The following is a 15,245-nucleotide window of genomic DNA, read 5'->3' on the forward strand; positions in this document are numbered from 1 at the left end:
TCATCAACTCAATGATAATCAATATAATTTAAAGTTTACACCTAACAAATACAAAATTGGTTGAATTTTTGGTCCTTAACCTCTTAAGGACACATGACGTACTGGTACGTCATGTATGGTCCCGATCACCGCCGCCCGGCGGGCGGTGATCGGAACCCGGTGCCTGCTCAAATCATTGAGCAGGCACCTAAGCTAAATGTGCCGGGGGGTCCTGACCCCCCCCCCCCCCCCCCATGTCGGCGATCGCAGAAAACCGCAGGTCAATTCAGACCTGCGGTTTTCTGCGTTTCCGGGTTATTCGGGTCTCTGAAGACCCGATAACTCAGAACAGGATGGTGATGGTGGTGTGATTTTACCCCACCAATTACCATCCTGCGATCCTGAGAGGTGATTGTGACATCACCTCTCAGGATCGCCTCTGATTGGCTGGTGGGCGGGACGGCGGCAGATTCAAAAGATGCAAGCGCTCCTCTCCTCCTCCTTTTGTGTTCCGGAGCCGGAGGAGAGAGGAGCTGCCTGCACGTCGTCGTCCATTGGTGCCAGCATCGGTGTGACCCTAGACCCCCCAGGGGTGCTGCCGCTTGCCCCCCCTTCCAACTTTTTTGGGGTGCAGGATCAATTTTTTTGTGTGTACGCTGACTGTGGCCAGCACTCTTAGCGTCCGGCCACTGTTAGCGAATCGCACACCCCACCACTGATCAACTTCGGACGGTTGATCAGCGGTTTTGAATTATTTTTTTCACTTTTTTTTTTTTGTTAGTTTTTTATTTTATTAATTTTTTTCTGTTAGTTTTAGGGTGAGTTCGTGAACACCCGTGCCCCCACACACACCAAATAAAGTTTTCCACGCACGCACATACACACACAGACACACACTTCCCTATGGCCCGCCGGATGTTCTCGGCCGAGGAGGCATACGCCCAGCTTGCCTCCGACTCCGAGAGTCCCAGTGAGGACGAGGATGACCCCACATTCCTGTGGTCATTAGCATCCTCATCATCTAGCGAGCAGGGGGACCGCCATGTTAGGGACCCTGTGGCCCAGCCTAGTACGAGCAGTTCTGGGGCTCGTACTGGTTTCCCGGCCCACCAGTTAAATCCACCAGAGCACCCTGCCGGTGAACTAGTCTGGTGTAGCCCAGAGCGATACGAGCCCATGATTCTTGATTTTGTAGGCCAATCAGGAATCCAGATTTCCACCGTGGGCTACACTGAATATGACTTTTTTTGTCATTTTTTCAGTGAACCACTGGTAAATCTGATGGTGGAGCAGACGAACCTGTACGCCCAACAGTTCGTTGCTCAACACCCGGACTCCTTTTTGGCCAGGCCCGGTGGCTGGACGCCAGTCAGTGCAGCCGAAATGAGGACATTTTGGGGCCTCGTGCTGCATATGGGCCTGGTCAAGAAACCCAGTGTCAGGCTGTACTGGAGTGGGGACGTCCTATACCAGACCCCACTTTACAGTACGGCCATGACACGCTCCCGGTTTGAGGCCATCTGGAAATGTCTCCATTATTCAGATAATGCAGCATGTCCCCCCCGAGGTGATCCTGCCCATGACCGTCTGTATAAGATACGGCCGGTCATCGATCACTTTGGGGCCAAATTCATGGAGGCCTATGTACCTGGAAGGGAGGTCGCGGTTGATGAGTCTCTCATTGCATTCAAGGGGAGACTCATTTTCCGCCAGTATGTGCCCTCCAAGCGGGCGAGGTATGGCGTGAAGCTATACAAAATTTGTGAGAGTACCTCAGGGTACACTTACAAATTTCGTGTATACGAGGGGCGAGATTCCCGGATTCAACCCCCAGAATGTCCCCCCACTCTGGGTGTTACTGGGAAACTTGTGTGGGACCTTATGTACCCACTGCTGGATAAGGGTTACCACCTTTACGTGGATAACTTTTATACCAGTATCCCCTTGTTCCAGTCCCTTGCCGCCAGATCCACGTCCGCTTGTGGGACAGTGCGGAAAAATCAACGCGCCCTCCCGCTCCAGGTACCTATCTATCCTCAGGGGTGAGACCCATGCCCTTACCACTGGAAACCTGTTGCTGGTCAGGTATAAGGACAAGAGGGATGTCCTTGTACTGTCCACAATTCATGGTAACGGCATCACCCCTGTCCCTGTGCGAGGTACCGCGGCAACGGTCCTCAAGCCCGATTGTATCGTCGACTACAATCGGTATATGGGAGGAGTTGATCTCTCTGATAAAGTCCTCAAGCCATATAACGCCATGCGCAAAACTCGGGCATGGTACTAAAAAGTTGTGGTCTACTTGGTACAGGTTGCCTTGTACAACTCTTTTGTGCTGTTCCAGAACGCTGGCAGCACAGGGACATTCCTCCAGTTCTATGAGGCAGTCCTCAAGGCCCTGATCTTTTCAGGCCGGGAAAGAGCAGGCCGGAGTGCCTCGGGAATTGGAGGCGCCCGGATCGTCCCTGGCCAACACTTTCCAGGTGTGGTCCCCCATACTGGAAAGAAGGGACGAACCCAAAAAAGGTGCAGAGTGTGTCACAGGAGGGGGATACGGAAGGACACCACCACTCAGTGCGACACTTGCCCCGATCATCCGGGCCTCTGCGTTATCGATTCAGGGAGTATCACACTTCCATGGAGTACTAAATTTATGTCCCAATTTAGCACTGACATCGGATAAAAAAAACTGGTTCTCAGACTTGAGACACCCAAAAAAACTAAAACAATTAGGGGTGCACCGAAATGAAAATTCTGGTCCAAAACCGAAACCGAAAATTCAGGATGCCCTTGACCGAAAACCGAAACTGCCTTTTTGCCCAAATACTTTTAAAATACTTTTTTTTAATGATTTTATTAATAATTATTTTTCATGAATGAAATTCATCTGTGGGTGGCTCTGTTATGGAGAGGGGGATCTGTGGGTGGCGCTGTTATGGAGAGGGGGATCTGTGGGTGGCGCTGTTATGGAGAGGGGGATCTGTGGGTGGCGCTGTTATGGAGAGGGGGATCTGTGGGTGGCGCTGTTATGGAGAGGGGGATCTGTGGGTGGCGCTGTTATGGAGAGGGGGATCTGTGGGTGGCGCTGTTATGGAGAGGGGGATCTGTGGGTGGCGCTGTTATGGAGAGGGGGATCTGTGGGTGGCGCTGTTATGGAGAGGGGGATCTGTGGGTGGCTCTGTTATGGAGAGGGGGATCTGTGGGTGGCGCTGTTATGGAGAGGGGGATCTGTGGGTGGCGCTGTTATGGAGAGGGGGATCTGTGGGTGGCGCTGTTATGGAGAGGGGGATCTGTGCACTGTTATGGAAAGGGGATATGTGCACTGTTATGGGCATAACAGTGCACAGATCCCTTTCCCCATAACAGTGCACAGATCCCTTTCCCCATAACAGTGCACAGATCCCCCCTCCCCATAGCAGTGCCATAGACCGATCCCCCTACCCATAACAGCCCCGGCCCTGCTGCTCACAGCATCACTCACTGCATCTTTATTTTACCTTACAATCGTGACGCTCCGGTAACAACTCTGCAGGCAGAGCGGAGGGCGGCGTAACGTCACTTACTCACGTGACGCACCTGCTCCGCCCACTTTATGAATGAAGGAGGCGGAGCAGGCGCGTCACGTGAGTAAGTGACGTTACGCCGGCCTCCGCTCTGCCTGCAGAGTTGTTAGTTACTGGAGCGTCACGATTGTAAGGTAAAATAAAGATGCAGTGACAAAGTAAACCGCCCGCCCGGCGCCCGCCCGCAGATGGTGGGTGACAAATCCCACACCCCATATTTTCGGCCGATATGTAACAATATCGGCCGAAGTGGATTAGGTGCATTTTCGGACGATATTTTCGGCTGCCGGAATTTCGGTGCACCCCTAAAAACAATTTATTAAAAGTAGACTTATTAGGTATCGCCGCGTAAGAATCTCCTCTATAAAAATATCCCACGACCTAACCCCCCCAGATTAACACGGTCGGAAAAAAAAAACGGTGCCAAAACCGCTATTTTTGGCACTTTTCCATTTCAATCCGTTTTTTCCTGTAACAAAACAAGGGTTAACAACCAAACAAAAGTTAATATTTATTACCCTGATACTGCAGTTTACAGAAATGCCACATTTGTGGTCGTAAACTGCTGTATCAGTAAAAGGGAGGCGCAAAAGGAAAGGACCGACATGGTTTCTGGAAGGCCGATTTTGATGGCCTTTTTTATTGACACCATGTCCCTTTTGAAGCCCCCCTAGAGTAAAAACTCCCTAAAAGTGACCCCATCTAAGAAACTATACCCCTCAAGATATTCAAAACTGATTATACAAACTTTATTAACCCTTTAGGTGTTCCTCAACAGTTAATGGCAAATGGAGATGAAATTTCAGAATTTCTATTTTTGGTAACCTTGCCTCACAAAAATGTAATATAGAGCAACCAAAAATCATATGTACCCTAAAAATAGTCCCCAAAAAAATGCCACCTTATCCCGTAGTTTCCAAAATGGGGTCACTTTTAGGGAGTTTCTACTCCAGGGGTGCATCAGGGGGGTTGAAACAGGACACGGTGAAAATAAACCGGTCCATAAAAATCAGCCCTCCAAAAACCTAACGGCGCTCCTTTCCCTCTACGCCCCGCTGTGTGCCCGTACAGTAGTTTACGGCCACATATGGGGTGTTTCTGTGAACGGCAGAGTCAGGGCAATAAAGATACAGTCTTGTTTGGCTGTTAACCCTTGCCTTGTTAGTAGAAAAAATGGGTTAAAATGGAAAATTAGGCAAAAAAATTAAATTTTCAAATTTCATTCCCATTTGCCAATAACTCTTGTGCAACACCTGAAGGGTTAATGACGTTTGTAAAATCAGTTTTGAATACCTTTAGGGGTGTAGTTTCTTAGATGGGGTCACTTTTAGGGAGTTTCTACTCCAGGGGTGCATCAGGGGGGTTGAAACAGGACACGGTGTAAATAAACCGGTCCATAAAAATCAGCCCTCCAAAAACCAAACGGCGCACCTTTCCCTCTACGCCCCGCTGTGTGGCCGTACAGTAGTTTACGGCCACATATTGGGTGTTTCTCTTAACGGCAGAGTAAGGGCAATAAAGATACAGTCTTGTTTGGCTGTTAACCCTTGGTTTGTTAGTGGAAAAAATGGGTTAAAATGGAAAATTAGGCAAAAAAATTAAATTCGCACATTTCATCCCCATTTGCCAATAACTCTTGTGCAACACCTAAAGGGTTAACGAAGTTTGTAAAATCAGTTTTGAATACCTTGAGGGGTGTAGTTTAAAGAATGGGGTCATTTTTGGGTGGTTTCTATTATGTAAGCCTCACAAAGTGACTTCAGACCTGTAGTGGTCCCTAAAAAATATTTTTTTGTAAATTTCTGAAAAATTTCAAGATTTGCTTCTAAACTTCTAAGCCTTGTAACATCCCCAAAAAAATAAAATATCATTCCCAAAATAATTAAAACATGAAGTAGACATATGGGGAATGTAAAGTCATCACAATTTTTGGGGGTATTACTATGTATTACAGAAGTAGAGAAACTGAAACTTTGAAATTTGCTAATTTTTCCAAATTTTTGGTAAATTAGGTATTTTTTTTATGCAAAAAAAATATTTTTTTTACTTCATTTTACCAGTGTCATTAAGTACAATATGTGACGAAAAAACTATCTCAGAATGGCCTGGATAAGTCAAAGCGTTTTAAAGTAAAAAATGGCCTGGTCCTTAAGGTGAAATAAGGCTGTGTCCCTAAGGGGTTAAAATAGAAATGAACGGAAATAGGTTTATTTGCAGTACATTTCACAAGGACGTAGCTAAAAATAGTTTCGTATTACACACCAGCTGCCATCTTCCAAGATGGCTATTTAATGTGCCAAAAAGTCAATTTCAACGTTTAAAAAGAAATTGCACTCAAAACAATCAGTTTGAGATTGAGGCAGAAAACCTAAAAGGCCCAATTTTTTAAAAAACAGTATCCGCTTGAGACACTGGAAAAATCTTTGGGAGAAGTCAAACAATTAGATAGAACTACCTTCTTTGAATTAAAACCAAAAAAAGCGAACCAAATGGGATCCCTGTAAACTAGTCTTACCATTTAACATCAAATCTAAGGAGGGATCCAAGATAATACAAAAACATCGGCATCTGTTACAGGAAGATAAAATATTGGGATCCACCATTCCAGACCGGCCCCCAATAGTCTACACTAAAGCACCCGATTTGGGATTACAAATAGCACCAACAGTTCAAAATCCTAGACATATTCACAAGCAACAAATGGCGACAAAGAATTGGTTCGCACTTAGTGGTTTTTTCAGGTGCGGCAATTGCCAAAACAGTAGACTGACCAACTTCCAAAGGAAGAACCAATATAGTGAAATCTACAGTCAACGATTACCAAAGGGAAATAAAAGAACTACTCGCATGTAGCAGCAAGTCGGTCATATATATAATGGAGTGTCCTCGTCAGAGACCGTGCGTGGGACGTACAAAGAGATCTTTGAGAAGACAAATCGCTGAACACTAACAATATCCAGAAGGCTTCTGAGACACATTCACTGTCCAACCACTTCAAAATATGTCACGATAGTGACCCAAAGGGTTTAAAATTTGCAGCACTTAAAACGGCTACATACAAGTGGAGAGGAGGAGACTCCATTACACAAATGTCTAGGTGTGAAACTAGGAGGCCCTATGAAGGTGGATCCCTAGCTCCAAAAGGCCTGAATGCGGAGCTGGAGATTTTTATAAAGGATGGCGGGACAGTGTGCACGAGGTGTCGGTGCAGTGTTTCCGTATACACTGACACTTCCTGCACCTGTCCCCCCACCCTATATCTGCCAGTTGTACAAGTAACACATTGTAATGTAGTATTGCTATACAGTTAGATTGAGGTTACATCGAGGATATATGGTAGATTATACAATTAGAGAAGGCAACCCCTATGTTACCTTAAACTGGTGATCTATTCTCTGGATAGATCATCAGCATCTGATCGGCAGGGGTCCGACACCCGGGACCCCCGCCGATCAGCTCTGTTGACTTGAATGGAGCTTAGCCCCGCCCAGGTGAGTGATACTAGTCATGACGTCACTGGGCCTGTGGTAAACAGTGAGAAGGCCGCGGCGCTACTGCCTTCTCAAACAGCTATTCGGCAGGGGTCCCGGGTGTCGGACCCCCGCCGATCAGAGGCTGATGATCTATCCAGATAAAACATCAGTTTAAAAAAAACTGCAGCACCCATTTAAGTAGCAGAATCGCATAGTGTGAATCACACCAATAATACAAAGAGGGGATAGGTCCCAGTGAGTTTAAAATAACCATCAGACAAGACACAGCCGATGTGTTAGGCTTCCAATGTATGATATGGCAACATTGTGATAAATCAATGTTTGTTACCAAACAATGCATTCAATAATAATACTAGGGATCGACCGATTATCGGTTTGGCCGATATTATCGGCCGATATTGACGATTTTGAACGTTATCGGTATCGGCATCTATTTTGCCGATATACCGATAACGTATGGGGAACACAGAACGCGCTGCCCTCAGCGCTCTCCGTGTTCCCTCCGCAGCACAGGGGAGAAGGAAGCAGTGTCTCCTCCCCCTGTGCTGCTGCTGCTGCTGCCGCCAATGACAGAAGAGAAGACAAGAGGAGGGGAGGGGCTGTGGCCGCTGCGCCACCAATGAAGATAAGCCTTTCATTCATTCATATACAGGAGGCGGGAGCTGGCTGCAGAATCACATAGCCGGCTCCCGACCTCTATGAGCGATAGCTGCGATCCGCGGTAGTTAACTCCTCAGGTGCCGCGGACCGCAGCTATTGCTCATAGAGGTCGGGAGCCGGCTATGTGATTCTGCAGCCAGCTCCCGCCTCCTGTATGTGAATGATTGAGAGACTTATCTTCATTGGTGGCGCAGTGCGCCCCCCCCCCCCCAAGCACCTCAGTATTAATCATTGGTGGCGCAGTGCGCCCCCACCCCAATCCCGGCCAATAGTAAAAACATTGGTGGCGCAGTGCGCCCCCCCCACCCAGTATTACTCATTGGTGGCAGTGGCCACAGGATCCCCTCTCCCCTGCTCCTCCGATCGGAGCCCCAGCTGTGTAATCCTGGGGCTCCGATCAGTTACCATGGCAGCCAGGACGCTATTGAAGCCCTGGCTGCCATGGTAAGCTCCATGCTGCTGTGTGCACAAAGCACAGGGCGGCAGGGACAGTGTGAGATCCTATTCACCCTGATAGAGATCTATCAGGGGGAATAGGACAAGGGTTCTAGTCCCTAAGGGGGCTAAAAGTTAGTAAAAAAAAAAAACACAAAAATAAACATATTAATTTTCAGCAGATTTGTGTAGGAATTTTTTTTTTTCTCAAAAATGAAAATTCCCAGAATATCGGTATAAATTATCGGCTATCGGCCTGAAAGTTCACAAATTATCAGTATCGGCCCTAAAAAATCAATATCGGTCGATCCCTAAATAATACCATTACTATTTTTTACTATTTATATAAGTTTCAAGCACATGCGGTGTATACAGATGAGGTGATACATACGCCATGAGATAAAGTTGTATACTATAGCACAACACTTACTACGTACCAGTATGCAATGGTTGCTATGGTTAATGCATGAACAAGTTTTGTGAAATACAAACGTCCTATATTATGTTTTAAATTTGACTATTATTAACGCACTATGTGAATGGGACATCATTTGAGTGATCCGGGCTTTCTATAGAGGTGATCTAGGCCATAGATTTGATCTGACTTTGATGGAACCCCAGGTCTATAGTCTTTTCACAACAATCTCTGTTTTGAAACGCGTCTGGTTTGTGAGGGCCGACACGAAGATGTTGAGGACGGTGTCTTTCCTTTCTTTTTGTGCACAAGAGAAGAAACCACAGACTGGCATAAGGCGTTACAGCGGGACTGAGGTTTGTGCGCTTGTCTTCTAAAGCGGCGGAGAGCGTAGCCCCAGAAGCCCCTCTGAGCGAGCTACGAGTGACGCGATCCCAACAAGGAACATACAGCGAGGACACACACGAGTGGTGGAGAATCCCGCCGAGAGGATCACAGCCGTGAGAAACCTGCGACAACTATCCGGCTCGAGTGTGAACATATAAACCATCAAACAACACAGCACATGTATGCCACAGATTCTGCTTTTTATCAACTGGTATTTTTCTTAAAGGGGTTCTGCAGTTTGTTTAAACTGATGATCTATCCTCTGGACACCTGGGACCCCCGCCAATCAGCTGTTTGAGAAGGCAGTGGCGCTCCAGCACCACCACGGCCTTCTCACTGTTTACTGCAGGCCCAGTGACATCACGAGAAGTATCACTGGCCTGGGCGGGGCTAAGCTCGGTTCACTTGAATGGAGTTTAGCCCCGCCCAGGCCAGTTCATACAAGTCGTGACATCACTGGGCCGGCGGTAAACAGTGAGAAGGCCGTGGCGCTGCTATAGCGCGGCTGCCTTCTCAAACAGCTGATCGGCGGGGGTCCCGGGTTTCGGACCCCCGCCGATCAGATGCTGATGATCTATCCAGAGGATAGATCATCAGTTTAAACAAAGTGCAGAACCCCTTTAAACTACTACTGTAAAATCGCCAGCCGATAAACTCCCTATGGTTATTACCCATGTGAAAGGACATATTAACGCATGAATATATGCAGCATCTGAACATCAACTTAAACGTCTAATTTTCACTTGGGATCAATTGCAGCTTAATCCATGTGAATAACAACAAATGAATCACCGTCCAAAAAACACAGATTTGATATAATCCGTTTGGTCAATTTTTGTATTTTAATTTATTTTTATGTGTGAACTCCACATATTATAAGCCTGGATCACCAATTCATGTATTTTTTATATTTTAATGTATGTTTAATTATAAGATGAATTAATAAAATACAGGAAATGTATAGCCGGTCATATTAGTGAATTATTTGTAGCATTTGGTACCGTGGGGTGAACGGCAGACTGGGCTCCCTCAAACAGTTAATATAATATTTCATTTGTCCGAAACGTGTTTGCAGTCGGGCTGTCACAGCTTTTAAGAACGGCGCTGGTTTTTATTTTATGGATTACAAATGGTCAACGTCTGGTATAGAGAAGGTACAGATGAGCTGCAGATTACGTTTACAGATTAGATGTGTGTTCGTATGACCAGAGCATGTTTAGGCTACTTTCACATTTGCGTTCGGGGCTCCGCTTGTGAGTTTCGTTTGAAGGCTCTCACAATTGGCCCTGAACGGATCCGTCCGGCCCCAATGCATTCTGAGTGTATGCGGATCCGCTCAGAATGCCTCAGTCTGGCACCGTTTGACCTCCGTTCCGCTCAGCAGGCGGACATCCGATTGCAGCGTTCGGGTGTCCGCCTGGCCGTGCGGAGCCAAACGGATCCATCCTGAATTACAATGCAAGTCAATGGGGACGGATCCGTTTGACGTTGACACAATATGGTGCAATTTCAAACGGATCCGTCTGACTAACTTTCAGACTTAGAATTTTTTCTTAAAGACAATGCAGACGGATCCGTTCTGAACGGATCCCAACGTTTGCATTAGGCTCCATTCAAACGTCCGCAAAATGGGTCCGCATCCTTTCCGCAATTTTGCGGAATGGGTGCGGACCCATTTATTCTCTATGGAGACGGAATGGATGCGGACAGCACACAGTGTGCTGTCTGCAGCCGCAATTGCGGAGCGCGGCCCCGATTTTGGGTCCGCAGCTCCGCAAAAAGATAGAGCATGTCCTATTCTTGTCCGCAGCTTGCGGACAAGAATAGGCATTTCTATGGGGGTGATGGGCTGGTGTGTTGCGGACCCGCAATTTGCGGGTCCGCAACACACCACGGACGTGTGAATGTAGCCTAATAGGAGCGGATCCGTCTGTGCAGACACCAGACGGATCCGCTCCGAACGCAAGTGTGAAAGTAGCCTTAAAGGGGTACTCTCATCTCAGTAAGTGACATTTATCATGTAGAGGAAGTTAATACAAGGCGCTTCCTAATGTATTATTGTCCATATTGCTTCCTTTTCTGGATGGATTCATTTTTCCATCACATTATACACTGCTCGTTTCCATGGTTACAACCACCCTGCAATCCATCAGTGGTGGTCGTGCTTGCACAGTATAGGATAAAGCACCGGCCCATGTGCGCTCCCATGGTCCCGGCCACCAGAGAGGCTGACTCTTTTTCCTATAGTGTTCAAGCACGACCACCACTGCTGGATTGCAGGGTGGTTGTAACCATGGAAACGAGCAGTGTGTAATGTGATGGAAAAATGAATCCAGCCAGCAAAGAAAGCAACATGGATAATAACAATACATTAGGAAGTGCCTTGTATTAAAGGGGTTCTGCACTTTCATTTAACTGATGAGCTATCCTCTGGATAGATCATCAGCTTCTGATCGACGGGGGTCCGACACCCAGGACCCCCGCCGATCAGCTGTTTGAGAAGGCTAAGCTCCATTCAAGTGAACAGAGCTTAGCCCCGCCCACGCTAGTTGATACTAGTCGTGACGTCACTGGGCCAGCGGTAAACAGTGAGAAGACCGCGGCGCTGTTGGAGCGAAGCTGCCTTCTGAAACAGCTGATCGGCGCGGGTCCCGGGTGTCAGACCCCTGTCGATCAGAAGCTGATGATCTCTCCAGAGGATAGATCATCAGTTAAATGAAAGTGCAGAACCCCTTTAACTTCCTTTACATCATAAATGCAACTTACTGAAGTGAGACAACCCCTTTAATGGAACATAAAAGTTTAATCCCGGAAAACCCCTTTAAGTAGCAAATATCTGTCGCTCTGTTTTTACTACTTTTGCACAGTAATAGCGAATCTTATGTTGCCGCATTTCAAGAGACAGGACTTATTTATTTTTCCATGGAGGGCTTGTTTTTCCGAGGGACAGCGAGTGCTTTTCACCGGCACATGGGTGTTTTTTGTTTTTTTTTGAGGGGGAACTACTATATAGTTGATATTTTTTGCATTCATTGTTTGCATCGGCCATCTTTATTATACGTCCGGTGACAAACATGGAGCTGCATATTTCAAGGCTTTCACAAGCCAACACCACTTTTTCTAATAAACCTTATTCGGTCCCTTTGCGGTCTCTTGTTTGCGCCTATAAGGCATCGGTATTCCTCGTACAGCCCATCGCTGTCAGGGCTGACGGGCCTGCGACACCGCGTAGTAGGCACTATGGCAGGCCTCCGCTGCTACATTCACAGGGGTGGGGGAGAGAACCCCTGTCTGTAGTGATGTGTGTATGCTATAGCCCATGGCATCTAGGGGGTTAAACGTCCCAGTCTCTGATACCAATTCAGTGCCCGCCTCCTGCAGTGATCATGTGGTCTTTGAGGGCGGGGCTAATACCGATGCTATGATTTGGATAAAATCAGAATCGATATCCAGTGAAATGGTGATTACTCGCCCAGCGATTACTCGCCCACCGCTAACCCCCTCTACTCTAGGGCAGACGTGGGGCCGCAGGTTGTCCTCTTAGCGATGGGTGGGGGTCTCAGCACCCGGACCCCCAGCAATAAAGCTCCCGATCACAGCAGCTCTTCCAGTCATGGCGGATGTGAATGGCACAGAAGGAGGCAGATGTGTATGGCGGGCTTCGGTAATGGCGGCAGTGAGCACACCCGAGGGGTGAGGTACGGCTGAGCGGTGTGCCCCTCTTCGGGCCGGGAGACATGCAGTCGTCCTCTCGTCACGACAAAACCACATGAGCGCCAGGCGAGCGGAACGTTGGGGTTTCCTCACAGAGAGAGAACGAATCCTCAAAAAAGACCTTGACTGATTAAATTAAAACTGAACTTTTACTAATAATTATTAAAAGAAAAAACCCACAAAGTGCTCAAATCAACGGTGAAAAAAATACTAAAAATTCGGGTAGAAAATAACCGGTAATAAATGGACTAGTGTTACCGCTCCTCTGGTGTTTCTACCTTTCACCCGTCCTGGACACTCCGATGGTTGTGAATAACAGAAGGCGGTGTCCGTATTCCTGCTACAAATCTACACAGCCCTCAAGTTAATACCCTAAAAAGTGGTTGGGAAAGGGACTAAAGCATCGCTGCCGCGCAGAAATACGGAGCACCCGCCCCAATAGGGACGACCTGGAACCTGCCCCTTAGTATGTCCCAACAAGTTTCATCCCTTCTGGGGACTCATCAGGGGATAAATATACAAACGGAGGGTCAACGGTTTGAAGAACCGAGGGATGTCCGATGGATAGACAAATCCTCCAGTGGCGGGCACAAGAACCACGACTGACTGGGCTCGGGGAAATGTCACCCTCAGCCCACGTCTCACCACCGTTGATTTGAGCACTTTGTGGGTTTCTTCTTTTAACCATTAGTTAGGTTTTGATTGAATCCGCCGAGGTCTTTTTAGAGGATTGTTCTATACTTGACCTTAGTCACGGTGAATACAGTGGATGAAGACACAAGCTGCAGGCGGCGCTGCCCAGCGCTTCCTCCCCGGCAACACGTGGTCCACTTAGTTCCCCGACAAACCCAGTACAGGTGGTCAGTATCCGGAGGAAGCGGCCCCCGAGCGGTCCGCCCCGGCCCTATGTCCAGGTGGGCAGTGCCGCCTGCTTCCTGATCTACAATCAACAGTAGAAGATTTCGGTTTCCTCACAGAGAAAAAAGCTGCAGAAGGTGAAAAAAAATGTCTTCTACCGTAGAGAAACGTGGCAGACGGACACAAGTCGCGGTGACAGCGAGGTCGTACCGCGGAGCCCAAACCCTATAGTAACAGACACTTCCATGATATTTCACCACTGCTGCAGCCTGAGGTAGAAAAACCAAATAAGGCTACTTTCACACTAGCGTTTTTTTGCGGATCCGTCACAGATCTTCAAAAACGCTTCCGTTAAAATAATACAACTGCATCCATCGGTCATGAACGGATCCGGTTGTATTATGTCTTCTATAGCCAAGGCGGATCCGTCATGGACACCATTGAAAGTCAATGGGGGACGAATCCGTTTTCTCTGACACAATTGTGACTTACATCGTGTGTCAGGACGGATCCGTTTTGCTCCGCACCACATCGCGGACAGAAAAACGCTGCTTGCAGCATTAGGCCTCATGCACACAAACGTATTTTTTTTTCCATGTCCGTTCCGTTTTTTTTTTGCTGACCGTATACGGAACCATACATTTCAGTGGGACTGCAAAAAAAACGTAAGGTACTCTGTGTGCATTCCGTTTCTGTTCCGCAAAAAAAAAAGAACATATTCTATTATTGTCTGCATTACGAACAAGGATAGAACTGTTCTATTAGGGGCCGGCTGTTCTGTTCCGCAAAATACGGAATGCACACGGACATCATCCGTATTTTTTGCAAAATACTTACAGTCGTGTGCATGAGGCCTTATTCTGTCCGTGATAGGAGCGCGACCAAAACGGAATGGAATTTATTTTGGTGCATTCCGTTCTGCCCCCATTGACAATGAATGGGGACAAAACTGAAGCGTTTTCTTCCGCTATAGAGATCCTATGACGACCTCAATAGCGGAATTGAAAATGCAGATGTGAAAGTAGCTTTACGGCACTCTCACACGTGCGGCAGAGGATTCCGGCAGGCAGAGCCGTCCGGACACACTGATCAGGATCCGTCTGACAAATGCATTGAAATACCGGATCCGTCTCTGCGTGTCATCCGGAAAAAACGGATCCGGTATAAATTTTTTTCACAGATTTAAAGGTCTACGTATGCGCGGACCGGAAGAACGGATCCGGCACTAATACATTCCAATGGAAATGAATGCCGGATCCGAGAGAAAACTGTGGCATGCTGCGGTATTTTCTCTGGCCAAAAAACGTAAGAGGGAATGAACTGATGCATCCTGAACGGAATGCTCTCCATTCAGAATGCATAGTATAAAACTAATCAGGATTTTTCCGGTATTGAACCCCTGTGACGGAACTCAATACCGGAAAAGAAAACCGCTAGTGTGAACGTAGCCTTATGGAGACAGAGGCGGATGTGCTCGCAGCCCGGGCCGCCCCCCGTCCTCCTCCCCCTCACGTCCTCGTCTCCATTGTGCGACACCCGAGCACAGACACAATAACAGCCGCTCTCACTCACCACAGCCCGCGCTGACCACGCCCCGAGCACTGGATTGGGCCCCTAGAATACTCAGCCCGACTGTGACTGGACGGGACGCCATATGCTTGCGCGCGACAGCCAATCAGCGGCCAGCTCTCCTCAGCAAGGCGGCCGATGCCCTAGAAGAGGACGTCTGTGCTCGGGGAT

At 47.7% G+C, this 15,245-nt stretch overlaps 1 long non-coding RNA gene across 1 annotated transcript in view; it reads right to left on the bottom strand.

Annotated features, from left to right (window-relative positions):
• LOC120979222 overlaps positions 1 to 15,101 on the bottom strand; it is a 59,574-nt gene extending 44,473 nt beyond the window's left edge. The window contains exon 1 of the long non-coding RNA XR_005774258.1: positions 15,078 to 15,101. This is a non-coding gene — a long non-coding RNA (uncharacterized LOC120979222). The remainder of the gene's footprint in view (positions 1 to 15,077) is intronic.
• Between the last annotated feature and the right edge of the window lie 144 nt (positions 15,102 to 15,245).

Source organism: Bufo bufo, chromosome 9 (genome assembly GCF_905171765.1).
Source record: "Bufo bufo chromosome 9, aBufBuf1.1, whole genome shotgun sequence".
Lineage (NCBI taxonomy): Eukaryota > Metazoa > Chordata > Amphibia > Anura > Bufonidae > Bufo > Bufo bufo.